The sequence below is a fragment of the Saimiri boliviensis genome, chromosome 4, assembly GCF_048565385.1.
Source record: "Saimiri boliviensis isolate mSaiBol1 chromosome 4, mSaiBol1.pri, whole genome shotgun sequence".
Taxonomy (NCBI): Eukaryota; Metazoa; Chordata; class Mammalia; order Primates; family Cebidae; genus Saimiri; species Saimiri boliviensis.
Window position 1 is genome coordinate 146763051 of NC_133452.1, and position 9993 is coordinate 146773043.

The 9993-nt window shown below is 41.8% G+C and overlaps 1 pseudogene; it reads left to right on the forward strand.

Annotated features, from left to right (window-relative positions):
• The first annotated feature begins 964 nt into the window (after positions 1–964).
• Positions 965–2141, forward strand: LOC120361149 (pyruvate dehydrogenase E1 component subunit alpha, somatic form, mitochondrial pseudogene; annotated as a pseudogene).
• The last annotated feature ends 7852 nt before the right edge of the window (positions 2142–9993 follow it).

The window sequence follows — 9993 nt, forward strand, 5'->3', positions numbered from 1 at the left end:
CTTTCCCCACAGGTTTGTTTTCTGCAGTTAATCAATTCAGAAGGATTAGTTTAATTTTCCACACTTAAAAATGCAGGTTGAAGCACCCCCTTTGAAAGTCAAATTTATAATACTTCACATTACTCTGGTATATTAGCTCAGGTGATGTGGAAAATGTAATTTAGAAAACATTTTGGCTTACTCATGGTCTTTAGAAAGGGCGGCAGGGTAGGAGTCATGATTTTGTGTCTAAATGGATGTACCGTTAACTTCCGTTCTCATGCTGAAATGACCTTATAGATTGTCTTAGTTTCAGTGAAATTTATTTACATTGAATGAATGAATCATTCTCTCTGAACCCACTGGACCACTTTCCCTTGTCCTCCCTATTTCTCTTCCTTTTTTTTCCTTTCTCATGTAGGACTAGAAACAAGTTGGTGGGGGCATTTCATTGACAATGTCCACATGTAAACCCTACTAAGAAAATATTTGGGTGGGGCGCAGCGGCTCATGCCTGTAATCCCAGGACTTTGGGAGACTGAGGTGGGTGGATCGTCTGAAGTCAGGAGCTCGAGACTAGCCGGCCAATGTGGTGAAACCCCAATGCTACTAAAAATACAAATAAAATAAATACATAAAAATTAACCAGGCATGGTGGTGGGCACCTACAATCCCAGCTACTCAGGAGACTGAGGCAGGAGAATTGCTTGAACCCAGGAGGCAGAAGTTGCAGCAAGAAAATATTTGTTGCCATTAAAAAAAAATCTAAGGTCTTTTTGTTGATTTGACTTTTCTTCAATTTATAAGGCTCACTTGAGTTTTTGTTTAAATCATCTTATCAATGTAACAAAATCTAGAACTTTAAAAAGTTCTAGATTATTTATTATTATATTTAGCAGAGCATTATTCTGGCCACTGTTGAGAGGGCTATTTTGAGGGGCAGCCGAGTCGTGCCTCTGGGGCTGTTAGGCGTCACCGCTGCCACCACTGCCTGCGCCCCATGGGGCGGATGCGCGCCGCTGTCTCCTGCGTGCTGTCTGGCACGTCTCAGAAGCCGGCAAGCAGGGTGCTGGTAGCACCGTAATTTTGCAAATGGTGTTACATTTGAAATTAAGAACCGTGACCTTCACCGGCTGGAAGAAGGCCCTCCTGGCACAACAGTGCTCACCAGGGAGGACGGGCTCGAATACTGCAGATGATGCAGACCTTGCGCCGAGTGGAGTTAAAAGCAGATCAGCGGCATAAACAGAACGTTATTCGTGGTTTCCCTGACTTGTGTGATGGTCAGGAAGCTTGCTGTGTGGGCCTGGAGGCCGGCATAAACCCCGCAGACCATGTCATCACAGCCTACCGGGCTCACGGCTTTCCCTTCACCCGGGGCCTTTCCGTCCCAGAAATTCTCGCAGAGCTGACAGGACCGAAAGGAGTTTGTGCTAAAGGGAAAGGAGGATCAATGCTCACGGTCGCCAAGAACTTCTATGGGGACAATGGCGTCGTGGGAGCGCAGGTGCCCCTGGGCGCCGGGACTGCTCTAACCTGTAAGTATAACGGCAAAGATGAGGTCTGCCTGACTTTCTATGTCGATGGCGCTGCTAATCAGGGCCAGATATTTGAAGGTTAAACGTGGCAGCTTTCTGGAAATTACCTTGTATTTTCATCTGTAAGAATAACCGCTATGGAATGGCATCTGTTGAGAGAGCAGCAGCCAGCACTGATTACTAGGAGAGAGGCGATTTCATTCCTGGGCTGACAGTGGATGCAATGGTATCCTGTGTGTCCGAGAGGTGACGAGGTTTGCCGCTGCCTGTTGTAGATCTGGGAAGGGGCCCATCCTGAAGGGGCTGCAGACAGCATTACCATGGACACAGCATGAGTGATCCTGGAGTCAGTTACCACACACGAGAAGACGTCAGGAAGTAAGAAGGAAGAGCGACCGTATTATGCTTCTCAAGGACAGGATGGTGAACAGCAATCTCGCCAGTGTGGAAGAATGAAAGGAAATTGATGTGGAAGTGAGGAGGGCAAGTGGGGATGCTGCCCAGTTTGCCACGGCCTATCCTGAGCCGCCTTTGGAGGAGCTGGGCTACCACATCCACTCCAGCGATCCACCTTCCTAAGTTCGTGGTGCCAATCAGTGGATCAAGTTTAAGTCAGTCAGTTAAGAAGGTCAGCTTATACCTTCGGGGCCTACTAGACAATGTTCAGTGTTCTCAACTTGGTTAAGGAGGAAGAAAACCTAGTCAATGAAATTCTTGTGACTTTCCATTAAGACTAAGTGTGTAGATTGAGCAGGGAGTAATTGCATGCAGTTTGTACATTGTTGCATTAAAAGACGTTATTGAGTGCTTTAAAAAAAAAGGGAGGGGGCTATTTCATTTCATTATATAGTATTTCACTAAGAGATGTTTCTTTTTAACTGGAGTACTACCTATGACCCACAACATTAGCTCAGTTCTCATAATTTAAATAAAATAGTCCTCTCTTTCTTCTTGAAACTTTTGTTCCACTGTGGTTATTCCCTCTGGACTACTCAATAATAATTTTTCCCATTTATTTGTCCAGAAAATGTTTATTGATACTGATAAGATTATTTCTAGCTCTTAGCGTTTGTTGTAATTGCTATAGCTCTCACCAAACTGCTGGGCCCTGAGGTGGTGATAAAATGTGTTGAATTGAATGAGTTGTAATTGTCTTCTAGTTGGTATCCAGGTTCTACCTTTACCTGGTTCAGGAATGCTTTAGATAGAGCAGCAGCTGAAGGCACTTTTATTTATTTATTTATTTATTTAGAGATGGATTTCGCTGGGACACCCGGCTGGAGTGCCATGGCGTGATCTCAGCTCACTGCAACCTCCCCCTCCTGGGTTCAAGTGATTCTCCTGCCTCAGTGCCCCCCCCCCCCCCCCCCCGCCGCCAAGTAGCTGGGACTACAGGCGTGTGCCACCACACCCAGCTAATTTTTGTATTTTTAGTAGAGATGGATTTCACCATATTGGCCAGGCTGGTCTTGAACTCCTGACCTCAGGTGATCTGCCGGCCTCAGCCTCCCAAAGGTGCTGGGATTACAGGTGTGAGCCACTGCACCTGGCCAAGGCACTTTTATTTAAATATTTCTGGCTGCTGTTCATGGCTTTCCATAATCTGCCAGAAGATACATGATGTCGCATATCCCAAGTAAGACAGTTGTTCCATCCCGAAATACAGCTCATTCATTGTTATCGCTGCTGTCTCTACACTGTGCAGAAGCTGCGCCTGCTGCCTGAAACTGGCCGCGACGGAGTTGCTCTTGTTCACATCTTTACTCACTTACTCAAGACCCCATGCAAGCCCTTCTCCGGCCTTTCCAGAATCCCTCTTTGATAACTGCAGTCTACATTGACTTTTCTTTTTTACTTTCACCTGTACTTTAAAAAACTTTTCTTGTACATAAGGATACTTAACACGAGATCCACCCTCTTAATTTTTAAGTGTCTAATACAGTATTAACTGTGGGTAGGATGCTGTGCAGCAGGTCTCTGGAGCTTCCTCATCCTGCTTGACTGAAACTTAAGCACTTTGATCAGCAGCCACCTGTTTCCTCCTCCTCCCCGCACCTGACTCGAATCACACAGTACTTGTCCCTTGGCAGCTGGCTCATTTATTTTAGCACAGCAGTCTCAACTGTCACTAGTCATCAGGGAAATGCCAACCAAAACCACCGTGAGCTATCACCACACACCTGTCAGAATGGCTATTATTAAAAAACAAAAACAAAAACAAAAACAAAAAAAACCCTGAAACGAAAGACAAGTGTTGGCCGGGTTGTGGAGAAACTGGAATCGTGTACACAGTTGGTGAAAATGCAAAATGATTCAGCCGCTATGGAAAACAATACAAAGGATCATTGAAAAATGGAAACTAGAACTACCATATGACCCAGCAATCCCACTTTTGGGTATTTATCTAAAAGAATTGAAATCAGAATCTCGCAGAGATATCAGCCCTCCCAGGTTCACTGAGGCATTATTCACAGTAGCCAACATGTGAGAAGAACTGCAAGGCCTGCTGGCAGATGAGTGGGTAAAGAATATGTGCTATGTCTATATGATGAAACATTTTTCAGTCTTAAAAAGGAAATTCTGCCATGTGTGACAACATGGATAAACTGGAGGGCATTATGCTTCAGTGAAATAGGTAAGTATTGCTAATCCTTCTTCCACTTAAGTAAGCTAAAGCTCAGAGATGTCATTATCTGCCCAAAGTTTTAGAGCTAATATAAGGAAATGGAGAAGTGGGAATTCAAACCTATCTGAAACGTTGTCGCCATACACAAGGTCATCTAGATTTTTGTTGATTCATTTGAATTTTCCACATGGTCAATCATTTCATCTTCGAACAAAGATAGTGGTATTTCTTCCTTCCAAATCAGTATACCTTTTGTTCCATTTTCTTATTTCCAAATCGGTATACCTTTTATTCCATTTTCTTGTTTTATTGCATTAGCTAGAACTTCCAGTACTGTGTTGAACGGGAATAGTGAGTGTGGGTATAATTGTCTCATGCCTGACCTTAGTGAGAAAACTTCTAATTTTTCCCCATTAAGGATGATGTTTGCTGTCGGGGTTTCATAGATTTATATTTCTCATCAAAGTGAGGAAGTCCCCCTCTATTTCTAGTTTGCCAGAAATTTTATTACAAATGAGTGTTAGGCTTAGTCAAATGGTTTCTCTGCATTGATTCATATAATCACATGGTTTTTCTTCTTTAGCTTGTTGATGTGGTGGGTTATATGAACGGAATTTTAAATGTTGAACCAGCCTTGCACACCTAGGGTAAATCCTGCTTGGTCATGGTGATCTATTTTCTTTTTAATTTTCACTCCTCTACTTAGGATAGAAGTTTTGCTACTAAGGGGTGGGTGTGTGTGTGTGTGTGTGTGTGTGTGTGTGTGTGTGGTGTGTGTGCGCATGCAAGGGAGTTCCATGCCTTAACCCCAACATGGTGGTATCACTCTATTCCAGGTGAACTTGAGTACTCAGTACTATTGTCACTAGCATATACCATAGCTCAGTGAGTATTAGTTTTACTCTGGAGTGCCTTTGAGGACTTCATAGGAGCAGTAAGAATGCTTTGGATAATAAATATTTTATGACAACTGAGGGTTACTTCCTTAGTGACTTCCCTGCTTTCTTCCTCTCTATTCTGTTTAATCGATTGCTGCCCTCTCTCCATGTGACCCAGCTCCTGAACCAGTTGGACCAGTCAGAATGGTCCCGATTCCCATGCTCTGCAATCATTTAGGGGTGGAAATGTGACCCAGCTCGGGATGGTGAAATGTGTGAGGGCGGTTCTACTCAGCTACTATCTGTGCACTTGGGAAAGGATTTTTTGGTTTTTAGAAGAACCAAAAGAGAAAGATGGTTTCTTCTGGAGTGTCATTTCTGGATGTGATGTCTGCCACTGTGTGGCCACCAGGCAACCATAAGGAGCTGGCTTACCACAATGCCGGTACCCCCAACCTGGTGGCGTTGAGAGACTGAAGCAACCAGGTCCTCGGACGCACCGTGGAATTGCCAAATTTACTAACCTTGAAGCTGCCTTAACTCTTTGTTTTAATTTTTTATAGCAGAAGCCCAAGGATCCCTGCAATGTCAGCTAGGTACTTGCATTTATTTTGATAAATTTCTCTGAGTGTGGCCCAAGAACAGCCTGTGTGAGAATATTTCAGAATGCCTGCTAAAATCTTCCTTATTATAGGAGGCAATATCCGTCTGAGGTGGGGCCTCAGAATCACCGTTTTAACAATTTCTCTATTTATTATTTTCTTCACTCAAGATTCAGAATCTGTATTTCCAGGAAAACAAATATCTCTTGCAAGGGACTCAGTTCGTCAACCTCATAGACAACAGCCTTGCAATGTGTTATATTTTCCAATGTTGATGCCTAACTCTTACAGGGCAGCTCACCATGCTAAGATAACACCACCCCAAGGAGACATGAACCTGAAGTCCAGAAATGTGAAAGTGAGATTAGAAGTGAGAAAAAGATCAGAAATATTTGCTAGGATAATCGGAAGAAGAAATGTTGAAACTGAACAGGATAAAAATATTTCAGTGAGCCAATGGGTCTCCCCTAACATGTATTCAGAAGACGGATGGTAAAGTGGGAAGCTAATCCGTTAAGAAATAATTATAATAGGTTATTGGAGACTAGGGAAAAGGAAGTAAAAGATTTATTAAATAGCTTGCTCTCCAACTATGCAGAAAGGTGGCCAATCATGGATTATATGTGCACGTAAGTGTGTATTAGTCAGAGGGAGCAAGCCTTGGAAAAGGCAGCAGAGCTTAAAGACTGTAGAACGGATGAATGCATCAAACGGTCCTCTTAGGAGCTGAAAGAGTGATGCCCTTCCTTTCAGAATCTCACTGGCCATCAAGTACAGTTTGACTCCTATGTTGTTAAATGACAGTTGTAGAAATAATAGCTCTGTAATGTCTGATAATTGAAACACTTCTTTTCTGGCAAAGACTATTTAGATTTGTATTTGTTGAAAGCTACAGATACTCATGTGTGCACACACACACATACACACACACACACACACACATCTCTCTAGAATAAACTATTTAAACACTTTTACATCCTTTTCCCAAGCCTTCAATAACTTCCAATTACTGAAGCCATAAATGCCCTATTTTACAAAACAATACTCTTGAGACCTGCACATTTGCCTCACTTACTACCTGGGAAAGGCTAAGTCTCTTGTCAGAATAGTAATTTAGGTTATACTTAGTTTGGAACTTCATTCCCATGTCCCTGGAGAGCAGTTATTGGTGTTTTCATTCACCTCATGGGTGGGTCTTTACTCTTAAATATTGAAGGTTGCAGAGCTGGTCTCTGGTGCACTGTTAGGGAGAGAATTCTTGGAATTTCACACAGGAACCATTCACCATCTTCCTGCTATCAAATATATGGATATGCCTACATCTTCATCAACCATGTCCTCCTCACTTTTTAAAATAGAAATTCTATCTGTTCTTTAAATCTAGTATTTTCTTGGGTGCTTAGGATTCAATTCGCTTCTGTTTTCCAGGAATTTGTTAGGAGCTCCTTCTCTCTATTTTGTATTTGACTTCTCCTTTCAATTTTTAATTTATTTTAATGTATTTATTTTTTGAGACAATCTCACTCTGTTGCCCAGGCTGGAGTGCAATGGTATGATCTCAGCTCATTGCAACTTCTGCCTCCCTGGTTCAAGCAATTCTCCTATTGCAGCCTCCCAAGTAGCTGGGATTACAGACACCCACCATCATGCTTGGCTAATTTCTGCCACTTTCAATTAGTTTGCATATTTTAGACTATTTTAGAAATAGAATCATACAGTGCATATTCAGTTTCCTCTGGCTTCTTCATCATAATTATTTTGAGATTCATTCATGTTTGTGCTTTATCACCTCCCTCGTGAATAGAAATTTGGATTGTCTTGTTTTGGACTGTCTTGTTTTGGACTATTAAAAATGAAACTGTAATATTGGGGTTCAGGGCTTCAGGGTGCCCTCAGCTCCCCTGAGAGGACGTTTCTCCAGGTTCTTGGTCTCCTGCCCTCTCAAGAATGAGAGAGGGGACCACGGTGAAGCGCGCAGTAAATGCCAGACTCAAAAGTGTTTATAGAAAGTGATTTATTTAAACAGAGAGAGAAACAGGAGAAGGAGAGAGAAAGAAACAGGTAACTCTCACACTGAGTGAGCGAATCCAGAAAGATGGGATCCAGGAGAGGAAAGCAGCTTCCATGAGAATGTTAGGGAATAGAGAGAGATGGAGTTTAGGAAGGAAGACAGGCTTCCATGAGAGAGTGTGGAAGGGGACTCCAGGGGGGAAATCCAGGAGAGAGAAAAACGGCTTCCATGAAGGGAGTGTTCATGGAAGGGGACTCAAACATGGAGCCTGAAGAAGTGTGGAAGAAGGAGACTTTTAACCTGGGAGGAACCCCCACCTTCTCTAAGACCCCCGGGCCAATGAAAGGAGTTCCTTAGAACTTTCGCTGGAGTGATTGACTCTTAGTTTCTTTCCCCGCTGGCTAAATTCAAACATAAACCATTAAATCTCCCGGATGGAGAGGGATGGAAGAAGGGCATGGCGCTAGGAAGTTCTTGCCCTTAAAACTACGCCCCCTTGTGGACCTGGAAAGAGAACACATTTCCTCAAAACTATTATGAACATTGGCACACAGATATTTATATGGTTTATATTTCTTTTGAACAAATATTCAGGAGTGTAATGGCTGAATCATATGATAGAGGTATGCTTCACTTCTTTAGAGGCTGCTAATCTTTTTTCCAAAATTGTTTCACCATATTATATTTCTACCAGTGATATTTGAGAATTCCAGTTGCCCCACATTCTCCTGAAAACTTGCTATTGTCAGTCTTTTTAATTTTAATCATTCTCTAGGTGTATAGTAGTGTCTCATTATAGCTTTATTTGTATCTCCTTGAGTTCTAAGAGTTCTTTATATATTCTGAATTAAGTCCAACTTAACAATTTTTAAATGGATAGTGCATTTAGTGTCATATCTAAGAAATTTTTGCATAATCCAAAGTCAGAAAACTTTTCCCCATGTTTTCTTCTAAATGTTTTACACTCTTAGGTTTTACATTTAGGTTTATAATCTTTATGTTAATCTTATATATGGTATAAGGCATGAACCAAAGTTCATTTTTAGGGGGAGAGAGGTTGCTTCTTATTTTGTAGTCTCATGCTTATACCTTAGGCTTGATACTTGTGACCCTTCCTTGATGGTTAGAAGTTACACTGATTACAGCTGGTTACACACTGGTTATAGCTACTCTGGCCGATACTCTGTTGAGTAGAGCTTAGCTTTAGAATCAAACTTCATGATGATGGTTGGGACCAGCCTGTGGCTTAGCTAGCTTTGGCCCCATGCCCAGGGTCTATATGGGGCCCTTTCTTTGAGTCTAACTGATCATTGTTGGTTTTTTCAATTTGCTATGTACCCCTCTTGATCTAACCATTTTTTCTTTAACTACTCATATCACATCCCTGGACTAATTCCATCAGGGAGGTAGCATTTGTACCTCCTCTCTTCTGCCTAATGTGTATCTCACCGAGAGCCATCTCTACAGTCATGCCTAGATTCTCATCTCAAATACTAAACCAAGTTCATTTAGGTCAGTCAGTTCCTTTATCCAATGCTTATTGAGTTTTACCACATTCTACGCAAACTGCAACAAAGATAGACTCCATCCCTGCCCTCATGCACCTTATAGCCCAGTAGTGGATACAGAGAAATATAAATAGGCTGATATGGAAAGGTGAAATTAGTGCTCAAATGGTGGAAATTATAGGGGCTTCCATTAATCAGTTTCCTCTTTTGAACTTTTCCTACCTTCAATTACAACTTGGTTGCCTGTTCTTAAGAAGGGCATCTGTCTATGGTTTCTTTCTTTGCTGGATCGTCCAATGAATTTGGGCACTTCCAAAGAGCAAAACGTCATTTTGCTCTCATACAAAATCTGCAAGAGGTAAAAAAAATTTGGTTCTGATTTACCTGGTTAATTGTCACTGCCATCTGATTTTTGGCTGTGGGCAAGTAGCCTTACCTGTGAATTGAAACTTGTATAATTCCTTCAGAAATTCTTTTGCTTTTGCCTCTTAATGCTTTTCTAGTGAACTGCCTGTAAAATTCCACCATCCTTAGAATTTATAAGACTTTAGGTTAAATCTTGCTTTGTCATGTGCTGTGTGACCTGCTATTTTTTTGTGCCTCAGTTTTTTAATGTATAAATTGAGAGTTTCAAGTTCTGATTCTAAAATGCTAGATGCTTCACTTTAAAAATTATTTAAAACTTACCTCGCTTATTCAGCCCACCTCCCCTCCACCTCTGGCCACTCCTATAATCCAGTGGCCACTTTATATGTGAACATATATAGCCATGTAGCTATCTACAAGTATTTCTACTTCAGATATTTTGCTGTCTGGTTATATAAAAATATTGCTCTACGTTTTCCAAAGAC